Source organism: Meriones unguiculatus, chromosome 1 (genome assembly GCF_030254825.1).
Source record: "Meriones unguiculatus strain TT.TT164.6M chromosome 1, Bangor_MerUng_6.1, whole genome shotgun sequence".
Classification (NCBI taxonomy): Eukaryota; Metazoa; Chordata; class Mammalia; order Rodentia; family Muridae; genus Meriones; species Meriones unguiculatus.
The window spans coordinates 79846508-79870970 of NC_083349.1; the positions used below are offsets into that span (position 1 = coordinate 79846508).

Genomic DNA, 24463 nt, shown 5'->3' on the forward strand with positions numbered 1-24463 from the left:
GAAAACCTCTGGACAGTGCACACACACACACACACACACACACACACACACACACACACTACTGAGTGGGAAATATAGCTCAGTTGATAGAATGCTGGCCTAGCATGCACACAGACCTTGGACTGATTCCCAGGACCACCTAAAACTGGAAATGAGGGTACAGGGCTATAACCCCAGAATTTGGGAGGAGTGGGGCAAAAGGTTCAAGAATTCAAGTATATCCTTGGCTCCATAGCAAGTTTAAGTTCAACCTGGGTTACATGTCTTTTAAAAAAAATTTTGCAACAACAACAACAAAAAAAACCACTCAAACAAAATGTTGTCAAGGGAATAGAGTGTGCAGGTCAAGAACAGGATGTAATGAAGAATGAAACAGATGAGAAAAAGAACAAACTAATCTCATGGCTGCATGCAAAAATTTGCAGAGGTCAGTCAATAACAAGACGAGAAAAGAAGTGACCTGGGGAAAAGAATCCAAAGTTGTAGAAATTACCAAATTGCAACAGAGATAGAGAGAGAGAGAGAGAGAGAGAGAGAGAGAGAGAGAGATAAAAGTTATGAAGCATAAAAATAAAACACCGATGAAGATAACATAAATTATGTAAAAAGCAAATAGTGACATTTGTAAAACTTGAGGGAGAAATAATATGTGAAGAAATAATGCCTAGAAGTTTCTCAGACAAGGCATTGTTCTGAATCACTCTGCACAGGCTTGTGCTGTGAATGCTGTTTTCCAGCTACAATTAGCAGACTGTGGAACTGTCAGGGGCCTTGGTGGTAGAACGATGTCACTCTGAAAGCATGAGCCAAAACAAGTTTTTGTTGTTGTGGTTGTTTGTTTTTCCTTAAATACTGTCAGATATCATGATCACAGTAACATGAAAGTAACTAATACAGATGACACGCAAGTTTCAGACAATAAAAAAAAAAAACAGGTTTACGTACATACATACACACACACATGGAAGAAAGAGAGATAGAGACACAGAGAGATCACTAGACATATAATACACCACAATTTGAGAAATTGAAAAACAAAATAAAAATTTCTAGTAGCCAGGCAAAGCAGTGTGACGAATAAAAAGGAAAGAATGTGAGTGAGGAAGGATGAAAGAGGAGGAAGGGATTGGAAATGAGAGGAGTGTTAAAGAAGAGAGAAGAAGGAAGGGTCAGAGGAACAGCTGAGCCCAGCTAAGTTGATTTTGGTGAGGAATAATGCAGATAAGAATGCTTCTGAGATGTAGCAGACCCTCAAACTGACATCAAAGCTGAAAGGTCCAGGCCTGAAATGTCAGGCCTCTGATTTCTGACCAAGCAAATTAAAATCCTCCTTGATATAGGTTTCAGGACTCCCAAGTATAAATTCAATCTATTCAAACTTCATAAATAATATTTGCAAACATCTCAGGGAACAAACTAGCATGAAGAAAAACTCAGTAGAACCCACCAGATTTGAATGCCCAGGGACTTCAGATGTTAATTGATATCAGATACTTAAGTTAAAATTATCACTTTTAAACTGATTAAAATAGATATGGTAGTTAAAAATCACACTGGAACTTGCAATGGAATATTGTATGGCTTAACAAAAAGAAGAAAATTCTAAACATCAGGAGTAAGTCTTGATTATGCTAATTATAGCAAGTTGGGCTCAAAAAGGCCACATAATTCTACTTATGTAAAGGACCCAGAACAAGCAGATTCACAGAGATAGAGAGTAGAAGACGTGGTGTACAAGGAGGGGAGTGGACAATGTCCCCACATTAATTTTTGCCAAATAAAAGTTCTAGAAATTGGCTGCAAAATGATGGAAATGCAACTAACACAGCAGGGCTCAGAACTTGAAATGACTTTAAGATGGTCAGTATTAGCTTTTATTACAACATAGAAGTTTAAATCACTAATAAATGTGATTAAGCAGCTCCAAAGGATATTAAGGGAAGCTATGAAAACAAACAAACAAAAAATACTGCTTAACTTTACCAAAAATGTTGTCAATAAATGAGATAAGCTTTCTATCAGATATAGCCTATTTTTAAAATCAGAGCTGAAGAAATATCAGCTGTTATAATATCAAACGAATTATATATATATATATATATATATAGAGAGAGAGAGAGAGAGAGACATCAAAGAAAATAAAAGAAGGAATTTCAATACGTCTAGTTAGAGCTGTGAGAATTGAGTAAAGAACAGAATGAAATGATGTCCAAGGACTGTTGGCTGAGATTTTACTAGAACTGACAAAAGATACAAATACGTTAACACTAGAATCACAGTGCACATCAATAGGGGTGTAGAATAAGAAACACATAGATATATTTTAAAAAGAAAGGAAAAAAGAAAAACTCTACAGACTTCTAAAATGGTCTTATGGAAAAAGACCTCCAAAGGAAAATGCCTTAAGGCAGCCAGAAAGTAAACATGCAACTATAACAAAGTAACAGTTAAATTCCCAAAGACATCATCTCCCCTCAAGACATCATCTCTGACACACTCCTGGTTCCAGCACATGTGCACCAGTTTTTAAAATAGCCATTTAGTAGAGTGTGCTCATAACCAGCAATTAAGTTCCATTAAAAGTAAAACAACACAGATAATGATGTGTGCACAAGAGACACAAGACACTCCCCAAAGCACCTTCATAATCACAGTAGGATAAGTAGGAGAGGCAAAATGTCTAGTATATACTTCAAATAGAATACTGTTTTTATGGAAAAAATTACTTTAAATAAGTCTCTTAAACATAAGGTTAAGTAACTATCCATATAATATTAATCATGTTAGATTCAAACTTTTGTAAGGTTAAAGGAGGTTACAAAAATGGAAGTGGGTAAGGTCATGAAATAAAATGCAAGCAAAATAATAATGTTACCTTGCTGATGTTGCCTATGTTTTTAAAAGTCCTTTTTAGGAGGCAGGGCAAGATGGCGGCGCCGGGAGGACTCTCATTCTGATCAGCAGCACAGCAGGATCTACACAGTGACCAGCAATCAGAACTCACGGCCATAAAACACAAGTGATTGTGTTTCCCAGGTGAGAGGATACCCCACGGTGGGGGATTCAATCAGCTTTAACTCACCTGGCTAAACCGCAGAAGAGATCCCGGTTCCACCAGGCACTTGGTCGCCAGCCCAGAGCCACACGCCACCTTGATCTGGTCACTGTCCCAGACTGAACTGTGCGCACCACAACATCAGAGACTGGATTTTCCAGTCGAGAGATAACCCCATGGAGCAGGAAATGATTGGGACCGACCTTAGGTCACCCAGATATCCCCTGGAAAAGACTCAGGTTCCACGGGCACCCCAGGAGCCAGCCCAGATCCAGAGTCAGGGAACTCAGGCTCCAGCACAGAGCCCTGCCTGCGTGCCTGATTCACTGCCACAGATAGAACTGTGGGTCCCAGGGCACCAGAGACTGAGTTACACTGTCGGGTGCAAACACACAGGGAGGGAAATGGCTGGTCTGATCTCAGAGCACTCAGCTGATACCACCACCCCGAAAAGGTCTCGGGAAAATTACCCAGTTTAGGCAGATGCCCAGGCTCCCAAAGGCCAGAAAGGCGGAGCCATGGATGGGCGTCTGTGCCTGTGGGTTCTACTCACCACCTCAGATAGAACGGTGGTCCCCGAAGCAAAGACTGGGTGTTCCTGGCAGGAGGAAACCCCACAGCGGGGGAGGGATCATCAGGTCTAACACTCAGGACACCCAGCACCAAAAGACTTTCTGGATTCACGCAGACTCTAGGCTCTAGCCTTCTACTACAGGCAGAAGCGCTGTGCTCACCCACCATTATTGAGTACCGATTGGGCACTGGGGCACACAGCTGCATCCTCAGACCTACAAAAGCCAGAGAGCCATTACAGCAGCCCTCAGATACTGTGTCAAGGATCAACTACTTATCCCTAGCTAGACTGACAAAACTGTGGGAATCCCTGGTCCTTCAAGAGGGCTGCACCCACAGCGTCCAGACCAGAGCAGTGCCCGCAGCCGCCATCCCAGACAGGGACAAACAGCTTCCGGACCAGAGTGAGGCACCCGGCTTTCAGACCAGAGTGGAGCCCTCATTACCAGCCTCCAGACCAGAGCGGTGCCCCCAGGCGCCAATTCAACCTAGGTGCACATTCTCCAGGCCCTGAGCGGAGCACTCAGCCTCTGGCCCAGAGACTTGCTGGGCGCTCCTCTCACTTTCACGGACAGAACTGTGTGCCCCAGGATAACAGACTGAGTTTCCCTGTTGGGAGAAAACCCCACAGCTAGGGGATCAGCAGGTTCTTCAAGAGGACTGTACCTAGAAAACTGTAACAACAGCAGCAGCTCACTAAATTTATAACAAGAAACCCAGCAGTGGGGAAGCTGCCTTGAGAACTTCTATGGGTAAGAGGAAAGCCCCCCCTGCCTAACAAAGACCACAGCTACTACTCAGGGCTAAACACTTGAGGGGAGCAGTGGCAATTCCTGAGAAACACTGGCCATACAGTGACCATACCCAAAAAGCAGAGGAGGCCTCCTTCAGGAAAAATCATCTTCCAGCCAAGGGGATTCTCCCTACCTCAGAACTCTAGGACGCACAGAAACTAACAGCCAACACCTAAAACAGCCCAATGGGTAGAGGTCAGCGTAAAAGCCCAACCAACAAAAGACAGAGCAATATGGAATCTCCAGAACCCAGCCATCCAGGGGCGAACAGCCCTGGACAATGCAGCATAATAAAAAATCAAGAAGATGACCTTACATCTATGCTGATGAAGAGGATAATAGAGGAAACAAATAATATACGTGAAGAATTAGAGGAAGATAAAACCAAACAGATCATGGCTATCCATAAAGAAATGGAGGAAGTTAAAGACAAGCAGATTATGACCATCCGTGAAGAAATACAGGAAGATGCAGCCAAACAGTTTGTGGCCTTCAAAGAAGAAATAAAAAATCACTGAAAGAAATAAAAGAAACAGAGTTGAAGGAACTAAAAGAAAAACAGGAAAGTACAATCAGACAGGTGACGGAAGTAAACAAAACAACTCAAGACCTGAAGATAGAACTGGAAAAATTAAAGAAAACACAAATGGAGGAAATAATGGAGAGGAAGAATCTAGGGAAGAAAAAAGGAACTACAGAGGTAAGCATAACCAACAGACTACAAGAGATGGAATCTACAAGAAAGAATCTCAGGTGTAGAAGATACAATGGAAGAAATCAATGTATCTGTCAAAGAAAATGTTAAATGCAAAAAATTCCTGGCACAGAAATGGGGAAGGACACTTCATACTCATCAAAGGAAAATTCCACCAGGAAGACATCACAATCCTGAACATCTATGCCCCAAATACAAGAGCACCCATATTTGTTAAAGAAACATTGATAAAATTTAAACCACACATAGATCACCACACATTAATAGTGGGAGACTTCAACACCCCACTCTCAACAAAGGACAGGTCAACAAAACAGAAATTAAACAAAGAAACAATGTCTCTGACAGAGGTCATGAATAAAATGGACCTAAGAGACAGTTACAGAACCTTACACCCAAACACAAAAGAATTTACCTTCTTCTCAGCACCTCATGGAACCTTCTCCAAAATAGACCATATAGTGGGTCACAAAGCAAGCCTCAACAGATACAAGAAGACTGAAATAGTCCCTTGTATCTTGTCTGATCACCATGGAAAAAAGCTGGACCTCAACAATAACAGAAATAGCAAAAAACCTTCACACACATGGAAACAGAACAACTTGTTACTAAATGACAGCTGGGTCAGGGAAGAAATAAAGAAAGAAATTAAAGTCTTTCTATAAATCAACGAAACTGAAGACACAACATACCCAAACTTGTGGGACACAATGAAAGCAGTGCTAAGAGGAAAGTCCATAGCACTAAGTGCCTTCAAGAAGAATTTCGAGACAGCTCATTCAAGCAACTTAATGGCTCACTTAAAAACCCTAGAAAAGGAAGAAGCAGACACACCAAAAAGGAGTAGACAGCTGGAAATAATCAAACTCAGGGCTGAAATCAATCAATTGGAAACAAATAAAACAATTCAAAGAATCAATGAAAGCAAGAGCTGGTTCTTTGAGAAAATCAACAAGATCCACAAACCCTTAGCCAAGCTAACTAAAAGGCAGAGACACCACCCAAATCAACAAAATCAAAAAGGAAAAGGAGGACATAACTACAGACACTGAGGAAATCCAAACAATCATTAGGACTTACTTCAAAAGTCTATATGCCACAAAATTTGAAAATCTAAATGAAATGGACAATTTTCTTGATTGATATGACTTACCAAAGCTGAATCAGGACCAGGTAAATCAACTAAATAGTTCTATATCCCCCAAAGAAAGAGAAGCGGTCATCAAAAGTCTCCCATCCAAAAATAGGCTAGGACCAGATGGCTTCAGCACAGAATTCTACCAGACCTTCAAAGAAGAGCTAACACCTTCTCTCTTCAAACTATTCCACAAAATAGAAACAGAAGGAACATTACCAAACTCATTCTAAGAAGCCACAGTCACCTTGGTACCTAAACCTCACAAAGATTCAACAAAGAACGAGAATTTCAGGCCAATCTCTCTTATGAACATTGATGCAAAAATACTTAATAAAATACTTGCAAACCAAATCCAAGAACACATCAAAGATATCATCCACTATGACCAAGTAGGCTTCACCCCAGGTATGCAGGAGTGGTTCAATATACAGAAATGCATCAATGTGATCCACCATATTAACAAACTGAAAGAAAAAAAAACACATGATAATCTCCCTAGATGCTGAAAAAGCCTTTGACAAAATCCAACATCCATTCATTCTAAAGTATTGGAGAGAGCAGGGATACAAGGCACCTATCTCAACATAGTAAAGGCGATATACAACAAGCATATAGCCAACATCAAACTAAACGGAGAGAAACTTAAAGCAATCCCTCTAAAATCAGGAACAAGACAAGGCTGCCCACTCTCTCCATATCTCTTCAACACAGTGCTGGAAGTCCTTGCTAGAGCAATAAGACAGTTGAAGGAGATCAAGGGGATACAGATTGGAAAGGAAGAAGTCAAATTATCACTATTTGCAGATGATATGATAGTATACATGAGTGACCCCAAAAACTCTACCAGGGAACTCCTACAACTGATGAACACCTTCAGCAAAGTGGCAGGATACAAAATTAACTCAAAAAAATGAGTAGCCCTCCTGTATACAAAAGACAAAAGGGCTGAGAAAGAAATTATGGAAACAATACCCTTCACAATAGCGACAAATGACAGAAAGTACCTTAGTGTAACCCTAACCAAGCAAGTCAAAGACTTGTATGAAAAAAATTTCAAGTCTCTGAAGAAAGAATTAGAAGAAGATATGAGACAATGGAAAGATCTCCCATGCTCATGGCTTGGCAGGATTAACATAGTAAAAATGGCCATCTTACCAAAAGCAATCTACAGATTTAATGCAATTCCCATCAAATTGCCAACACAATTCTTTACAGACCTCAAAAAAAAATTCTCTACTTCGTATGGAATAACAAGAAACCCAGAATTGCTAAAACAATCCTCTACAATAAAAGATCTTCTGGAGGTATCTCCATACCTGATCTCAAGCTGTACTATAGAGCAACAGTTATAAAAACTGCATGGTACTGGCATAGAAACAGAATGGTGGATCAACGGAACTGAACAGAAGACCCAGAAATAAACCCACACACTTATGGACACCTGATTTTTGACAAAGATGCCAAAACCACACAATGGAAAAAGGATAGCATCTTCAACAAATGGTGCTGGTCTAACTGGATGTCTACATGTAGAAAAATGAAAATAGATCCATATTTATCACCCTGCACAAAACTGAAGTCCAAGTGGATCAAAAACCTCAACATAAAACCAGACACATTAAATCAGCTAGAAAAAACAGTGGGGAATACCCTAGAACTCATTGGTACAGGAGAGAACTTCCTGAACAGAACACCAACAGCACAGGCTCTAAGAGCAACAATCAATAAATGGGACCTCATAAAACTGAAAAGCTTCTGCAAAGCAAAGGACACCCTCATCAAAACAAAGCGACTGCCTACTGATTGGGAAAGAATCTTCACTAACCCTTTATCTGACAGAGGACTCGTATCCAGTATATATAAAGAACTAAAGAAGCTGAAAAGCAACAAACCAAGTAATCCACTTAAAAAAAGGGGAACAGAGCTAAACAGAGAACTCTCTGTAGAGGAATATCGAATGGCAGAGAAGCATTTAAAGAAATGCTCAACATCATTAGCCATTAGGGAAATGCAAATCAAAACAACCCTTAGATTTCACCTTACACCCATCAGAATGGCCAAGATGAAAAACTCAACTGACAACACATGCTGGAGAGGTTGTAGAGAAAGGGGAACCCTTCTCTACTGCTGGTGGGAATGTAAACTTGTACAACCACTCTGGGAATCAATATGGCACTTTCTCAGACAACTAGGAATAGCGCTTCCTCAAGATCCAGCCATACTGCTCCTAGGCATATATCCAAAAGAGGCTCAAGTACACAAAAAGGACATTTGTTCAACCATGTTTGTAGCACCTTTATTTGTAATAGCCAGAGGCTGGAAACAGCCCAGATGCCCCTCAACTGAAGAATGGATGCAGAAATTGTGGTACATCTATACAATGGAGTATTACTCAGCAATGAAAAATAAGGAAATCATGAAAATTGCAGGTAAATGGTGGGACCTGGAAAGGATCATCCTGAGTGAGTTGTCCCAGAAGCAAAAAGACACACATGGTATATACTCACTCATATAGACATATAACATAGGATAAACCCACTGAAATCTGTACATCTAAACAAACTAAACAAAAGAGAGGACCCTAATTAAAATGCTCAATCCCCATCCTGAAAGACAAAGAGGATGGACATCAGAAGAAGAAGAAAACAGTAAACAACCTAGGAACCTGCTACAGAGGGTCTCTGAAAGCCAGAAGAAGAAAACAGGAAACAACCTAGGAACCTGCCACAGAGGGCATCTGAAAGCCTCTGCCCTGCAGACTATCCAAGCAGATGCTGAGCCTGATGGGCAACTGTCAGGCAGAGTGAATGGAATTTTATGTAAGAAGTGGGAAATAGTAAGAGCTGGAGAGGACGGGAACTCCACAAGGAGAGCAACAGAACAAGAAAATTTGAACACAGGGAACTTTCCAGAAACTCATTCTCCAACCAAGGACTATTCATGGAGATAACCTAGAACCCTGACAATGCAGCCACTTCTGATGAGAACTGATAGACTAAGATCAGAAAGAAAGAGAGGAGGACCTCCCCTATCAGTGGACTTGGGGAGGGGCATGCATGCAGATGGGCGGGAGGGTGGGACCGGGAGGGGAGGAGGGAAGGGCTTATGGGGGGATACAAAATGAATAAAGTGTAATTAATAAAAGTTAAGTAAAAAATTTTAAAAAGTCCTTTTTACTTTATGTATGTATATTATGCTTCTTTTCAAAAATAGTAGTTAACCCTTTGCCATTTAATTCTAATAATACTCTACAAATAATTGACTGCCTTATGTTGTTTTGCTATGGAGAACTTCAGCAAATATATTAAATGACTCCCCCAAAGTTCCATGGTAGCAAATGGCAAATCCAAGGAAAGAGTCTAGGCTCCTGAATACAAACACACTCTCATTCTCTTTGCACATCTACAATATTTCATTGTAAAAACAAAGAAAGACTTAAAAAGAAAAGTACTCATAGTCATATCCCAAGGACCCATATCATCAAACTATCTGCAAAAAATAAATATACACCTATATATAATTCACTTTGGTATAATGAGAAATAGCCCAAATAAAGTTAATACTTCTCATTCATTTGTTTATTTTTGTCATATCTGTTTATTTTATACAACTAGTTTATAATGAACAGATACTACTTTAACACACAAGGAGGAAAATTAACACTATTTAAAAATACCCTGCTCTTGAACTTTTGTATAGCATATCCTACATCACTTGATAAATTGCAGAGGAAGTCTAATTACATCTTGCATGAAAGATAAAAGACAATTATAAGTGTTACCAAGTACAAAAGAGCACTTTGTACCCAGAGGCAAGCTGGGGGGAAGGACCCCTAGGCTCCTTTGTCACTACAACCAAGATGGGTCAGGAGTGTCACACAGGGAACTATGACCAGCAGTCAGAAAATCGTCTCAGAAAGAAGAGATCAGCTGCCTAACTAGCAAGTTTAGAAAGTGGGCCTTAGAAGGGAGTGAAATGCTCCTTTTAAAGGGCAGGACCCCAAAAGGAGAACAGAGAAACGGTAATTCTGTATCTCCATCTCTTGATTTCCAGAGCAAGTGGAAAGGAACACATGTCTAGAGGACAGAGGGAAAACACGCTGATGAAGCTGATACAGCAGACTTAGGTAGTACCATCCAGTTCAGGAACACCAGCTAAAGGGGGTATCCACAGAGACACTGGTCAGTGCTCAGGCTTACGCAAGTCAGGGTGGCAGGCTTAAGGCTTAGCGACATTTTTCTTAAGACCTTGCTATATCAAAAGAAAAAGCACATTGGTTCTTTAGAGGAAATTACTTACAAACCACCCACTATCAGTTTCTATGGAACAACTGGAGTAACAGTGTAAAACACAGACTCCAACATCCGGAATCACCTCAGTCTCCTCCACTCACCACTTTGTAAATTAGCACAAATCACTAATCACTACCTGGCTCCAAACTTCGGCTCACAGCCTATAAGGCAGACACAGTTATAATAGTTGCTTCTCCTCCTCGCCTCCCCAACTACTTGTGCCTTCTCAGAGTGATGCAACCTAGGAATATCACCTTTTCTGACTTGGGACCAGTAAAAATGAACAGGCCAAACACATAAAAGTAAAAGCTGGTGGTTATTTTTTACTTTAGATTTCACTTAAAAATAACTAATTACAAAACAAACAAACAAACAAACAAAAAAACAGAAAAGCCAGGTGGTGGTGGCACATGACTTTAGTCCTACCACTTGGGAGGCAGAGGCAGGTGAATCTCTGATTTTGAGGCCAGCCTGATCTATAGAGTGAGTTCCAGAATAGCCAGGGCTACACTGAGAAACTGTCTTAAAAAAAATTTTTAAAAAAAGACAAAGGTGGAAGGGAAGTGGTTAATGAATATCCATGAAAACTGCTAACCATAAATAAAGACAAAAGCTGTCTTCTCTTGCTTCATTGAAGTGAAAACAAACAAGATATAGATGAAGCAGCAGGAGAGATAGAATTAAACATTCAGGACAAAAATAAGAAGTCAGAGGTTGGATAAATTGTACAGGAGTGACCACTGGAGACAAGCCCTAGAATACTTAAGACATAGCTAGCTTCTATCTTTAATGTTCCAGTGCAATTGTTTGATTCCTAGGGCAGAGATATAATTCTTGGTTTCCTACCCAAAGACAGATGGGGAGTTTAAACAAAAATCCAGAACAAGAGCTTTATAATATATGTCTTTTTAATTTCAGAGCTGGAGAAGTAGCTCAGAGGAGAGCGACTGATCAGCATGTACAAGATTCCCCCACTGAATAGAAAAACAAATAAGAAAATAGCTACCACCACCACCACCACCACCACCACCACGAAAGGGATTTTCTGTGAAGACTCAGCTGTCCTGGAACTCACTGTGTAGACCAGGCTGTCCTGGAACTCAGAGATCCACCTGCCTCTGCCTCCTGAGTGCTGGGATTAAAGGTGTGTGCCACCACCACCTAGCAATGAAGTACAGTCTTGTGTTTCAACTTTGGTTTATGCCAAAGATGAGCATGCATCACCTGTGGGTCAATAATTTGGTGAGATGAGAGAAATGAACATGGGAGTTTTCCCTCACTGTTTAATGCACTTGGATTTTATTTTGGGTTTCACTGAAGATTTAATGTAGCAACTGAATGTCTTCTGAAAAATGAGTATCATCATGATGCATTTACTGAGTCAAGGATTGGAGGTGATAGGTTTAGCTTATGATAAAGTTGATAACAGGCAAGGTAAATGGACTGATGGCCTTGATTGTGTAAAAGCACTCATCATGCAAACCTGGCAGTCTGGATTTGAACACATGTTAAAAGCCGAAAGCAATAATACAGCACCTCTTCTATGGGAGGTAGAAACAAAAGAATTGTCTGGAAGCTCTTGGGCTAACTTATCGTATAGACTTGCAAAACAAGAGAGACCTTACCTCAAAAACAAGGAAGAAAAGTAGGACTGAATCCTGAAAGTTGTCATCTGACATCCATAGTTGTGTCGTGATATGCATGTACCCACAACACATACAAATACAAATATATATATATGTATATACTACACATACAAACATACACATATGCAAAGGAGGTACCGAGGTGGCTCAGTGGGTAAAGTTACCAAGCCCGATGACTTGAATTTGATCCCCAGAACACGCAAGGCAGAAGGACATAACCGACTCCAGCAAGTTGCCCTCTGACCTCTACACACATGCTGAGCATATGCTCACTACCCCCAATACAATGAATCCACACATATGTACATTTTAAAAACCTGGTTAATTGTTAATAAAAAGAGATACAGGGCACAAAAGCTGGATGAGTAAAGGAAATATATCCTTGTGAGTTGGAAGCTTTAAAAAATGACTTGGACCACACTTGAACTATTAAAAGTTTGAAAGTAACTATCTCATCTGTGTGAAACCTCTTCAAAGGTAAAGGGATTTGAAAGGTGAGATTTGAAGGCAGTGGCAGAAGCAAAAACTGTTCCTTCATCTTTGTACCTCAGAGGCTTCAGCTGTCCTAAGACTACAACACTTTCTCAACTTTAAAGTACACATGAATCCCAGGATTCTTGTTAACATGCATATTCTGATTCAGGAGTTCAAGGGTAGATCTGGAAACCTTAACTTTTTTACAAGCTCCAGGTGACATCTGTGCAGCTAGTATGTAGATCACACTTCTAGGAATATGATCGTTGAAACTAAAATGTGAGCTAGAAGCTATGAGTTTTGTGTCTGTTGTAGAGGAACATCTTCCAAGCTTAGCTTTCCAATTTAGCACATACCAGTAACCCTGGTTAGTGTTTGTTGAACTGACACAAGCTAGAATTATCTGGGAAGAGAAAACACAATTTAGAAAATGCCTCCATCAGATGGCTTGCTGGCAAATCTGAGGCATCTTCTTAATAAGTGATTGATATGGGAGGGCCCAGCCCACTGTGGGTAGTGTTATCCCTGGGCAGGTGGTCCTGGAATTATACAGAAATGAACTAAATGAGCCATCAGGAGAAAGCCAGCAAGCTCGGTTCTTCCTTGATCCATGCTTCAGTTCCTTCCTCCAGGTTCCTTCTTGAGTTAATTCTCTCAGTTAGACTGATACAGAAGTGTAAGCCAAATAAACCCTTTCCTCCCCAAGTTGCTCTTGGTCATGGAGCTTCATCACAACAATAGAAGCAAACTATGACATTACTTTGTCAGAGTTACTTCATAGGGCATCATGAGATTGAACAGAAACAATATGCCACTGAGTTTTGTACGGGGCAAAGAACCCTAGATACTACTTGGTGGAAAGAGGGAAGTAACCCTACAAAGTTGTCCTCTAATTTCCACATGTGTGTCTCCTACATCATACATGTGCATATATATGTATATATATATAGTGTGTGTATATACATACATGTATGTGTGTATATATATACATATATATATACACCTACATATTAGACATTAACAAATACAAAATTGAAAGAACATAGACATTATTTTTAAAAGATTATAAGGAACAGATGACTCTCTGATGAATGGCCCTGAGTGAGAGGTAAAACTAGGGTTAAAACTGAATCTTGTCATTTGGTAGTAAGCAGATGCTTTGACCAATATCAAAGGATAAAAAAGGGCAGGTCAATTTTATTTTCAGCCCCGTGGCTAAATTTTGTTTCCAAGTTACATTTACCTTCTTGTCTCGATGCATATATCACACTGAAAATGTACATCTGGGAAAGATTTAAGCACTTATATTACCTGAGGAGGCAAATGTCACTGTGAGTTCAATACTGCTTTCTGATGTTCCTTGGGAGGTAATCCTAACACTCCCTGGCTATAAAAGCAGAAGATAGATTAGTACAGATGTTCAACTTTATAGGGAAGATGCAGAGTTAGGCCACACAATGTGGTTAGGATAACCAAGGAAAGCTTTGCAGAGGTACAGCATGTGCTTCAGGACGTCCTCTGAAGAAAGAGGGTAGTTTAGAAAAGGGCAAAGACACTACTGAACAAAATCCCAGCAAGGACATATGGATGAAATTGTTACTTGTGAGGACATGTACATTTTCAGACATACACTACGTGCCCAGACCCAGGTAATGTTAACATTCTGAGGCCAACCCAGACCCAGGCAATGTTAACATTCTGAGGCCAACCCAGACCCAGGTAATGTTAACATTCTGAGGCCAACCCAGACCCAGGTAATGTTAACATACTGAGGCCAACCCAGACCCAGGTAATGTTAACATTCTGAGGCCAACCCAGACCCAGGTAATGTTAACATTCTGAGGCCAACCCAGACCCAGGTAATGTTAACATTCTGAGGCCAACCCAGACCCAGGTAATGTTAACATTCTGAGGCCAACCCAGACCCAGGTAATGTTAACATTCTGAGGCCAACCCAGACCCAGGTAATGTTAACATACTGAGGCCAACCCAGACCCAGGTAATGTTAACATACTGAGGCCAACCCAGACCCAGGTAATGTTAACATTCTGAGGCCAACCCAGACCCAGGTAATGTTAACATACTGAGGCCAACCCAGACCCAGGTAATGTTAACATTCTGAGGCCAACCCAGACCCAGGTAATGTTAACATTCTGAGGCCAACCCAGACCCAGGTAATGTTAACATACTGAGGCCAACCCAGACCCAGGTAATGTTAACATTCTGAGGCCAACCCAGACCCAGGTAATGTTAACATACTGAGGCCAACCCAGACCCAGGTAATGTTAACATTCTGAGGCCAACCCAGACCCAGGTAATGTTAACATACTGAGGCCAACCCAGACCCAGGTAATGTTAACATTCTGAGGCCAACCCAGACCCAGGTAATGTTAACATTCTGAGGCCAACCCAGACCCAGGTAATGTTAACATTCTGAGGCCAACCCAGACCCAGGTAATGTTAACATTCTGAGGCCAAGTCCATTAATGTATTCTTATTGCTTCATAATTAGGAGAGGATCCTGGAAGTCTAATTTTTGCACACCTTGTTCCTCTTGGAAAGTTGTTTAAGAATCTTAGCTTGTTAGCAATAGAAAGAAAAGCGGTATTGGTGTGGAATGTCCTGAGTAGAATAGAGTAAGGATATCTTTGAGACTCATTTTTCTAGCACTAGACCCATTTAACCAAATTAAATAATAAATAAAACAAGCCAGTATTTATATCTGTGTCAAAAAAGAAAGAAAGGAAAACAAGGCTGCATTGAGAAGAGGACTGATAAGGTCCTTGGGCTACTCTGTTGCAAATAAGCGCTTGGGTCTGGTATGTGTCTTTGAAAGAGGGTTACAGAATTGATTCACATGCAAGTTAGGATTCAGGAACCAGAAATGCAGAGGAAACCTGTGTAGAGGTGGTTTGGTTTTATGAAGAAGGAGAAATCATCTGTGGCTGTGGAACTAGAGCCAGGAACTGGCTTCCTGACTTGTGTCCTTTCATCCAGTACTGTCTTCTGAAACTTTCTGAGCAGGCATTACAAAGACAGCATGCAAAATCCAAAATCCAACAGACAGCTACTTGGAAACTTCCCAGTGGCTTCTACTACCTTCTGAAATTAAGGTTTTTGTATGTGAAAGAGATGCACATGTGCATCTGTTTGTCTATGTGTGCATGTACGCATGTGAATGTATGTGAACATGTGTGCGTGTGCCTATGGAAGTCAGGGAATGAATGATATTAGGTACCTTCCTCAATCATTTCCACCTGCTTTTATGAGACAGGATTTCTCAATGATCCTGGAGCTCACTGATTGGGCTATGAATGGCCAGCCTATGAGCTTCAGGGATCTTCCTGTCTCTGGCTTCTTTACATTGGAATTAGAGAGGGGCATTACCACACTTGGTTTTTTTTTTTAATTAATTTATTTTTTTATAATTTATTCACTTTAATCCCAATTCTAGCCATCTCCCTCACTTCCTCCCAGTTCCACCCTCCATCTATTCCCCGCCCCATCCTTCTCCCCTAGACCACAGAAAAGGGGAGACCTTCTCCCCTACCATCAGACCCCAGCCTATCAAGTCTCATCAGGATTGCCTGCATCCTCTTCCTCTGTGGCCTGGCAAAGCTGTACCACCAGGGAGAAGTGATCAAAGAGCGGGCAACAGAGTCTATGTCAGAAACAGCCCCTGCTCCCCTTACTATGAACCCACATGGAGACTAAGCTACCTATCGGCTACATCTGAACAGGGGTCTAGGTCCCCTCTATGGATGGTCCATGGTTGTTCATCAGTCTTTGCAGGACCCCCTGAGCTGAGATTTGTTGGTTTTGTTAGTCTCCGTGTAGAGCTCCTGTCCCCTTCCAGTACTTCTATCCCCCAATCTTCCATAAAACTCCCTCTTCTCTGCCCAAAGTTTGCCTGCAATTCTCAGTATCTGCTTTGATGCCATGCTGAATGGAGTTTTTCAGAGGACATCTATGGTAGGCTCCCATCTATTCTATTTGCCTTTCTGAATGTAAATTATATATCCTTCTTAGGATCCTCCTTGTTATTTAGCTTCTTTAGGTCCGTGAATTTTGGTATGGTTATCAAAGGGATACAAATTAGAAAGGAAAAAGTCAAAGTATCACTGTTCGCAGATGATATGATAGTATGACCTGAGTGACCCCAAAAATTCTACCAAGAAACTCCTACAGCTGATAAACACCTTCAGCAAAGTGGCTGGATAAAAAACTAACTTGAAAAAAAAATCAGTAGCCCTCCTGTATACAAAAGATAAATGGGCTGAGAAAGAAATTAGGGAAACAATACCCTTCACAATAGCTACAAATGACATAAAGAATCTTGGTGTAACTTTAACTAAGCAAGTGAAAGACTTATATGAAAAACACTTCAAATCTATGGAGAAAGAATCTGAAGAAGCTATCAGAAGATGGAAAGATCTCCCATGGATCGTAAGATTAAAATAGTAAAAATGGCCATCCTACCAAAAGCAATCTACAGATTCAATGCATTTTGCACCAAAATGCCAACACATTCTTTACAGACCTTAAAAGAATAATTCTCAACTTCATATGGAAAAACAAAAAACCGGAATAGCTAAAACAATCCTCTACAATAAAAGATCTTCTGGAGGTATCTCTAGCCCTGATCTCAAGCTGTACTATACAGCAACAGTTAAAAAAAAATGCATGGCACTGGCATAGAAATAGACTGGTGGATAAATTGAATCAAATTGAAGACCCAGAAATATGCCCACACACCTACAGACACTTGATTTTTGACAAAGAAGCCAAAACCACACAATGGAAAAAAGATAGCATCTTCAACAAATGGTGCTGGTCTAACTGTATGTCTACATGTAGAAAAATGCAAATAGATCCATATTTATCACCCTGTACAAAACACAAGTCCAAGTGGATCAAAGACCTCAATGTAAAACTGGACACACTAAATCTACTAGAAGAAAATGTGGGGAAGAGCCGTGAACTCATTGGCACAGGAGACAACTTCCTGAACAGAACACAACAGCTCAGGCTCTAAGAGCAACAATTAATAAATAAATGGAACCTCATGAAACTGAAAGGTTTCTGTAAAGCAAAGGACACTGTTAATAGAACAAAACAACAGCCTACAGACTGGGTGCTTAGTTTAATTTTTCCATATACTTTATTAAAAGGGACTGGTATTATGAAAGAATTGTTTAAAATTTCAGGTGATTCTTCTGTTAACCTCCACACTCACTGATCATGGTGTGTGACCTTAATCCCAGTACTCAAAAAGATGAGGCAGGAAGACTGACAGTCTGTATTAGACAATAAAGCTTGGGGACAGCCTGAGCTATATAGTGAGATCCAGTCTCAAAAACCAAAACCAAACAAACAACATGTTCCATGCTCCATTAATTTAAATTTAATAAGACGATCAAATTAAAATGTGCTTGTATGGTAACTGATTAATCAAAACTAGTGAATAATTTATGTATGGGATATCTATTTTGATAGCTACTAGAAAGCTATACTATCATGTAATGAATACTGTCTATATACCAGGCACTGGATACCCTGCTATAAACTCTACAAGTTAGGATTACTATTTCCATTTATTTTTTTTACATGAAGGGCCTGGGCTATTCTCACAGGTCTTAGGAGTCCAAAACTGGAAGGATAAATAATCATACTCTCATATAAGCTTACTGAATGGTCCAGTTATGGTGACTGCTGCATGCCAGCCTTCCCTGGAGCCAGATTTCAGATGATGTCTTGCATATGGGAATTTTAATAGTGAGTGTTATAGGGCTCAACCTTGTGGGAAAGTGTAGTGAAGAGGTTGGCTTAAGGAAGTCACAGCAAAGGCACCAACAAGCCTTTCAGGTCTCATACACTATATTGAACCCAGACAACGGCTTTTTCTCCAAGTTGCCCAGAGCTTGAATACATCCTAACGACAGACAGTCTCTAAAAAGAAAGAGCCAGATGTGAACCATCGGATGTTCAACACCCCCAAGAGCTGGAGAAAAATGCCTGAGTCTAGGGAAGGAGAGAGATGTGGGCAGTACCATGGCCCTGCTACAGTGACTCAGCTTGAGACATGGTTCTGGACACCTGTTCCTGGGCTTAAAAGTTACAGATAATATCACCGAATGTCAAAAGAATCAGGCATAACATTGAGGAAAGAAATTCAGATACTGCTTTGATTTATGGATAGGACAAGAATAGTCTAACTGTCCTTTTTTCAATTTCCCTCTCTTTGATTGCACCCTTTCTCTTATATTTTTACATAACATGTTCAAATCATCCTGTCTGTAATAATGTCCCTGTCCTCGAGACATCAGGTACTATTACTCAGTGAATAAAATCCAGTTTGTGGCTTTGCAGCTTCAACCATTGTTTAATCCTCAATCTTTCCATGTGGATTTCACTTTCCAAACCATAATAAAAGATATAATTGCTTCAAGATGACTCTTGACTCAAACAAGCAGTGATAGTAATGACAGTGTTGATTATAAAGGAGAGTTTTACTGTATTTTTTTATTTTAATAAGAACAATCAAAAAGTTTAAGATGAAAATGTATATTATTCATTGTTATCTGTTTATCCATTTGGGTAGCAGCTCTTAAAAAGGAAAATAACAGCTATCAGGAATGGTTTATTAGGGCATGAATCCAAAATAGATGCCTAGGGGATAATGAATCCAAATTATATGATGAAAAAATTGAAGTCATTAATTCATATTATGTTGCTTTGCTATTTTATCAAGTACTGAAAAAACAAATTCTCTAACCACCACTCTCATCTCAGTATGGCCATCAAGATACTAGCATGGTAGCTGGGGTTCAAAAGTTAATAATAATAAACCTGAATCAGGAATAATTTTGAAAGTACCCGAACAACAAAAGGCAGTGGAGAGTGAAAATTTAAATGCTGCAGGATGTTATCTGATTAGACATCCGTTGCCATTGTCTTCTATCAAAATGGTGTACAAATTGCTGATGTGAGGTCTATGACCTTTGTGGTATGATTGAGTTTGCACCAAAAGTCAATGGCTCAGCAGTTCCTTTCTTCTTTATAAAACTGCATACAACAGAGGGCTCAGGATAACAAATTTTCCTGCTAAAAAAATGACTTAAGCCTGTTGAAATACTGCCCACTCAGAAATGTCACCCTGGCAACTCACCCATGAGTTGTATTTTCCAACAGTTTCCCTCTCAAAATCCTCTTCTTTCAGAATCCTATTTTGAGAGGACAATCTTGAATTCTACTTCAAACTCTAAATAAATTTAAGTGCCAACTCCAAAATAAACTCTACACATTGCTTTTGTTGTTGCTGCTTTTGGTTATTTTTGTTTCTTTATTTCTTTTTAATACATTGGTACTTGCAGCACTCACCTGGAACCTAGTCATAGTCACCCCATTCTGTTGCACTCTATGCTTCCCCCACACTAAGACACTACAGTTATCAAGCCAGATAACAGATGGTAGATCTAGCTTCCCTGTTCATAGTGCCAGGCCATCTTGTGCTCAGTCTACAATAGTTTCTACATCTGTTCACCCCAGTTCATACTGCTCTGTACAGTGTAGACAATTCAACTTTCAGCTAAAGCCACTGCCTCCCCCTAGTTTGCTTTCACTTTCCTGTTTCAATTCAGTTCTATAGACAAAATCTCATGAAGAATCTGGTGTTTGAGAGGGATCCAGTTAGTGTGTCTATGACACAGAAAATATGAGTGAGAAAGAAAGAGAGGAGACAGAGCATAAAGAGAGACAGGAAAAGCAAAGAGGGTGAAGTTGGGAGGACTAGCCCCCTGCCTTGCACATATGAGTAGAAATTCCTTTTCCTACTGGCAACTTTGTGGATGAGTGAATTATGTGTTTCACACACGTGCTGATGGGTTGCAGCCCACTGCTTTCACAGTCAAGAATAGTCATCCATGAGCCACACAGAATCATTCATTGTCTTCATGACCACCTACTACTTGCATGCTTATGCTGTCATTCTGAGTCACAGCAACCCCACTTTTCCACAGATTCATTTTAAAATCATTTAAAATTCATTTAAAATCCACAGCAGACTTCATACTCTTCTTGTGATTGAACAAATCAGAAATATTTTCTGCTTATAAGTATTAGTTCTGAAAACACTAGTATCTTTTTCAAACTAGAAATTAAATGCAGGTAGTTTGATTGTGTTCCAGTGTTCTATTGTAGTGGTAGAAGCAGTATAGAAAAACAGAGAGAGAGAGAGAGAGAGAGAGAGAGAGAGAGAGAGAGAGAAGAAAACCAGAGGATAATAAAAGAAAAGTTCATGGTAAAATTAAAAATAACCATAAAATTAAAATTATAAAGCATTAACCACAGGCTCGAGTTTTAAAGTAAAATGTGTGTGGTGAATCTAGAGTAGCTAACTAAATAATTGCCATCAGTGAAAACCAGTTCTTGATTCAATTCCCTGTTTTAAGATATCTGGATAATTCACTCCATATAATTCAAAGAGATTGAGAGAGAGAGAAGATAGTATAGAAAGGCCAGAGTGTTTCAAGAGACCAAGGCTCTGGTTCTAGCTGCTAGCATTAAGGCAGTTACCAAATTCTGCTTCAATTTTCTGTGTTTTAAAATGACAATGATAGATGAGCCAATCCTGGAAAGATGATAATGAAATGGGCTATAAAGACTACAATGGTAAGGTTTTGTAATTTTCTAGTACATCTTAAGAAAATTAGTCATTAAGCTAATTAAGGCCCCAGTAATTCAATAAAATTCACTCAAAATAGCACAATTGTAAGTATTATTTGAATTTAAAATTTTTACCCATGACATTCCCTCAAAAAAGGCTCTGAGTAATGAATGACTAAAGTTTAACTAGGGTGGACTTACTCTCAAACACTGAGGCCTCTGTTATCACAGATCTTCTACCATGCTTAGAATGGATGCTAGGAATGCCAAGAGGTAGAATCAGTACCACCCTACTGATGAATTCAAGAAAGGCCCTCGGTCTCCTGTAAACAATGCTCAAGTACTACACCAGGCAATGGGAATGAGGAATTGAAAAGAGACCATTATGATTAATGCTGAAAAAGAGTTATACTTGGGCACTAATTGAAATGGAGAATGATCCTGAGCAAGAGCACCCCTAAAGTTTAGGGTTCATGTTTGTAAACAGTGTTTTAAGTTCTTTTTCTCAGACTAAAAAAGCTACCAAATTGTTCCCTAAGAAACATCCTAATCTATTGTGCAAAAACACAAGATCAACAGCTATATATATATAAATGAAACAACAAATGTTAAAATGGAAATTGATAAGATTTGGGGCTATGTCTTAAGTACATGAACAAATAATAAGGAACACTTAAGTACTAATGTAAATTACATTTTTAAAAAGATTTGTAGTTAGCCAAGCACGGCGGGACACATCTTCAATCCCAGCACCCAGGAGGCAGAGGCAGGCAGTTTCAGGCCAGCCTGGTCTACAGAGCAAGTCCAGAACAGCCAAGACTACAAACAGAAACCCAGTCTCAAAATAAAATTTTTTTTTTTAGTTACTGCCTTGGATCTTGCTTCTTCTAAGTTTTCATATTTTGTGGTATTGGATATTGAACCCAGATCCCACTGAGCTGCATCCCTGCACAGTGGTATGGATTGAAGTCTCTCAAGAGCTTATAGCTAAAGATGTGGTGGGCCTGTAGAGAGCTGGTGAAGTCTTCAGGAAGTGAGGTATAATAGGAGGAAGTCAGGCCATAAGGGGCATGTTCTTGAAGATAATATTGGGATCCTAGCCCCTCTCCCTTGCTTTCCAGTCTCCCTAAGACAAGCAGCTTTACTCCACTGTATACTTCCTATCATGTTCTTCTGCCTCACCACAGAGCTGAAAGCAACAGAACACGGTGACCATGGCCTGAAACCTCTGAAACTGAGCCGACCAACCCTTTCCTCTATGTAAGTTGGTTTCCTCGGGATTTTTAATCACATAAACAGAAAACTGACTAAGATGGCCTACAATTTCAATGTTTCTAGGCCAAATTTCCCATTTTATCTCCATCTTATACTTCCAACTACCTGGTAAACAACTCTACTTAGAAGTTTTGGCTTCACCAAAATTATCATACTTTCCCTTTGTATCCCCTGTATGTTTCCATCAGATTCTTAGTCATCCCAGTCAGAAACCCAAAAGTCTTAAGTCTTGATTTTTTCCTCTTTCCAAGCATAACCAATTTCCAAATCTAGCATAGTCTCACTTCTTCACATAATTCTCTTTTTCTGTTCCTTGCTGCTTCTATTTAAATTCTATTTCTCCAAAATATTCCCTAGATTATTCCAAAATTAGTCTTCCCTTCTTACAGTCTTGTTAAAGCCCCCCTCCTCCAGCCTTGGATTCCAGAGTCACAGACCTAAAATGTCTATGACTTCCAGCCTAAAGCCACTCAGAGTCTTGGTGCTTCCCTCTCATCATACACATATGCACTACACTTAAGGTTCCACATTGCTATACAGTTTGCTATTTTCCCTTTTGGGTTTCACAGCCCTACCTACTGCTCCTGCCAGTGGTACCCTTCCTACTTCCAGTATTTATAGGACTAATTCTGATCATCTTGCAAAGCTGTTTCATCACCAGGAGCCTGTTTTAACATACACTATTCTCCAGATTTGAATGTGTATTAGATACGTGTTGCAGTCTTTAATGTACCGTCAATGTGTTTGTATTCTACTGGAGTTGGTCATACTTTTCTTTTGTACCACTACCACTAACATTTGTATTGGGGGTTGGTTTGGTGCTATGCATTCAAATGTTAAATCTTGGCCCCTAAGATCTGGTTGTAGTTGAGACAAGTACATCCTCAGGAGTACATCCTCACATACACCATTCTTTGTTTGTAAACTTTGCTCTACCTAATTTAAAGTTAATTAGTTAACAAAGTTGCTAAAGCCTGTAACTGGGTAGAAGAGAAGTAGGCAGAGCTGAGGTTCTCTAGCTTGGAGTCATAGAGGGACCACAAATCAAAAAAAAAAAGAAAAAAAAAGAAGCAGGAAAAGATGAAAGACATGACATGGAGGGGACAGGAGTTCCACAAGGAGAGCAATAGAACAAAAAAAAAAAAAAAAACTGGGCACAGGAGTCTTTCTGAGACTGATACTCCAACCAAGGACCATGCATGGAGATAACCTAGAACTTCTGCACAGATGTAGCCATGGCAGCTCAGTCTCTAAGTGGGTTCCCCAGTAAGGGGAACAGGGCCTGTCTCTGACATGAACTCAGGGGCTAACTCTTTGATCACCTCCCCCTGAGGGGAGAGCAGCCTTACCAGGCCACAGAGGAAGACAATGCAGCCAGTCCTGATGAGACCTGATAGACTGGGATCAAAGAAGGAGGATCTCCCCTTACCAGTGGACTTGGGGAGAGGCATGGGAAGAGAAGATGAAGGGAAGGCAGAATTGGGAAGGGACAAAGGAAGGGGCTACAGCTGGAATTACAAAGTGAATAAATTGTAATATAAAATAATAATTAAATAAATAGAAGAAGAAAAAAAGAGAAGCAGGAGAAGAAAGTTGCCATTGGGGCAGTATGGACCATGAGCATGTGGCCATGAGGGTTGGCCTGTGGAACAGAAGCAGCCCAAGCAGGAACAAATATGGCAGTAACTTAGGGTGTGTAGCTGGAAAATAGTAAAATAGCTTAAAGGGTGATTACTGCCCAGTTATGATGCTTTAAAATTTTATAAACCCAAAAGGTCTCTGTCTCAATTATTTGGAAGCTGCCTGGGATAGAGAAGCTCTCAAGAGTGTAATTTCT

At 40.1% G+C, this 24463-nt stretch overlaps 1 protein-coding gene across 37 annotated transcripts in view; it reads right to left on the reverse strand.

Moving 5' to 3' along the window:
* The window catches only part of Nrcam (neuronal cell adhesion molecule), a 509489-nt gene that overhangs the window by 309224 nt on the left and 175802 nt on the right, over positions 1-24463 (reverse strand). The window lies entirely within an intron of this gene.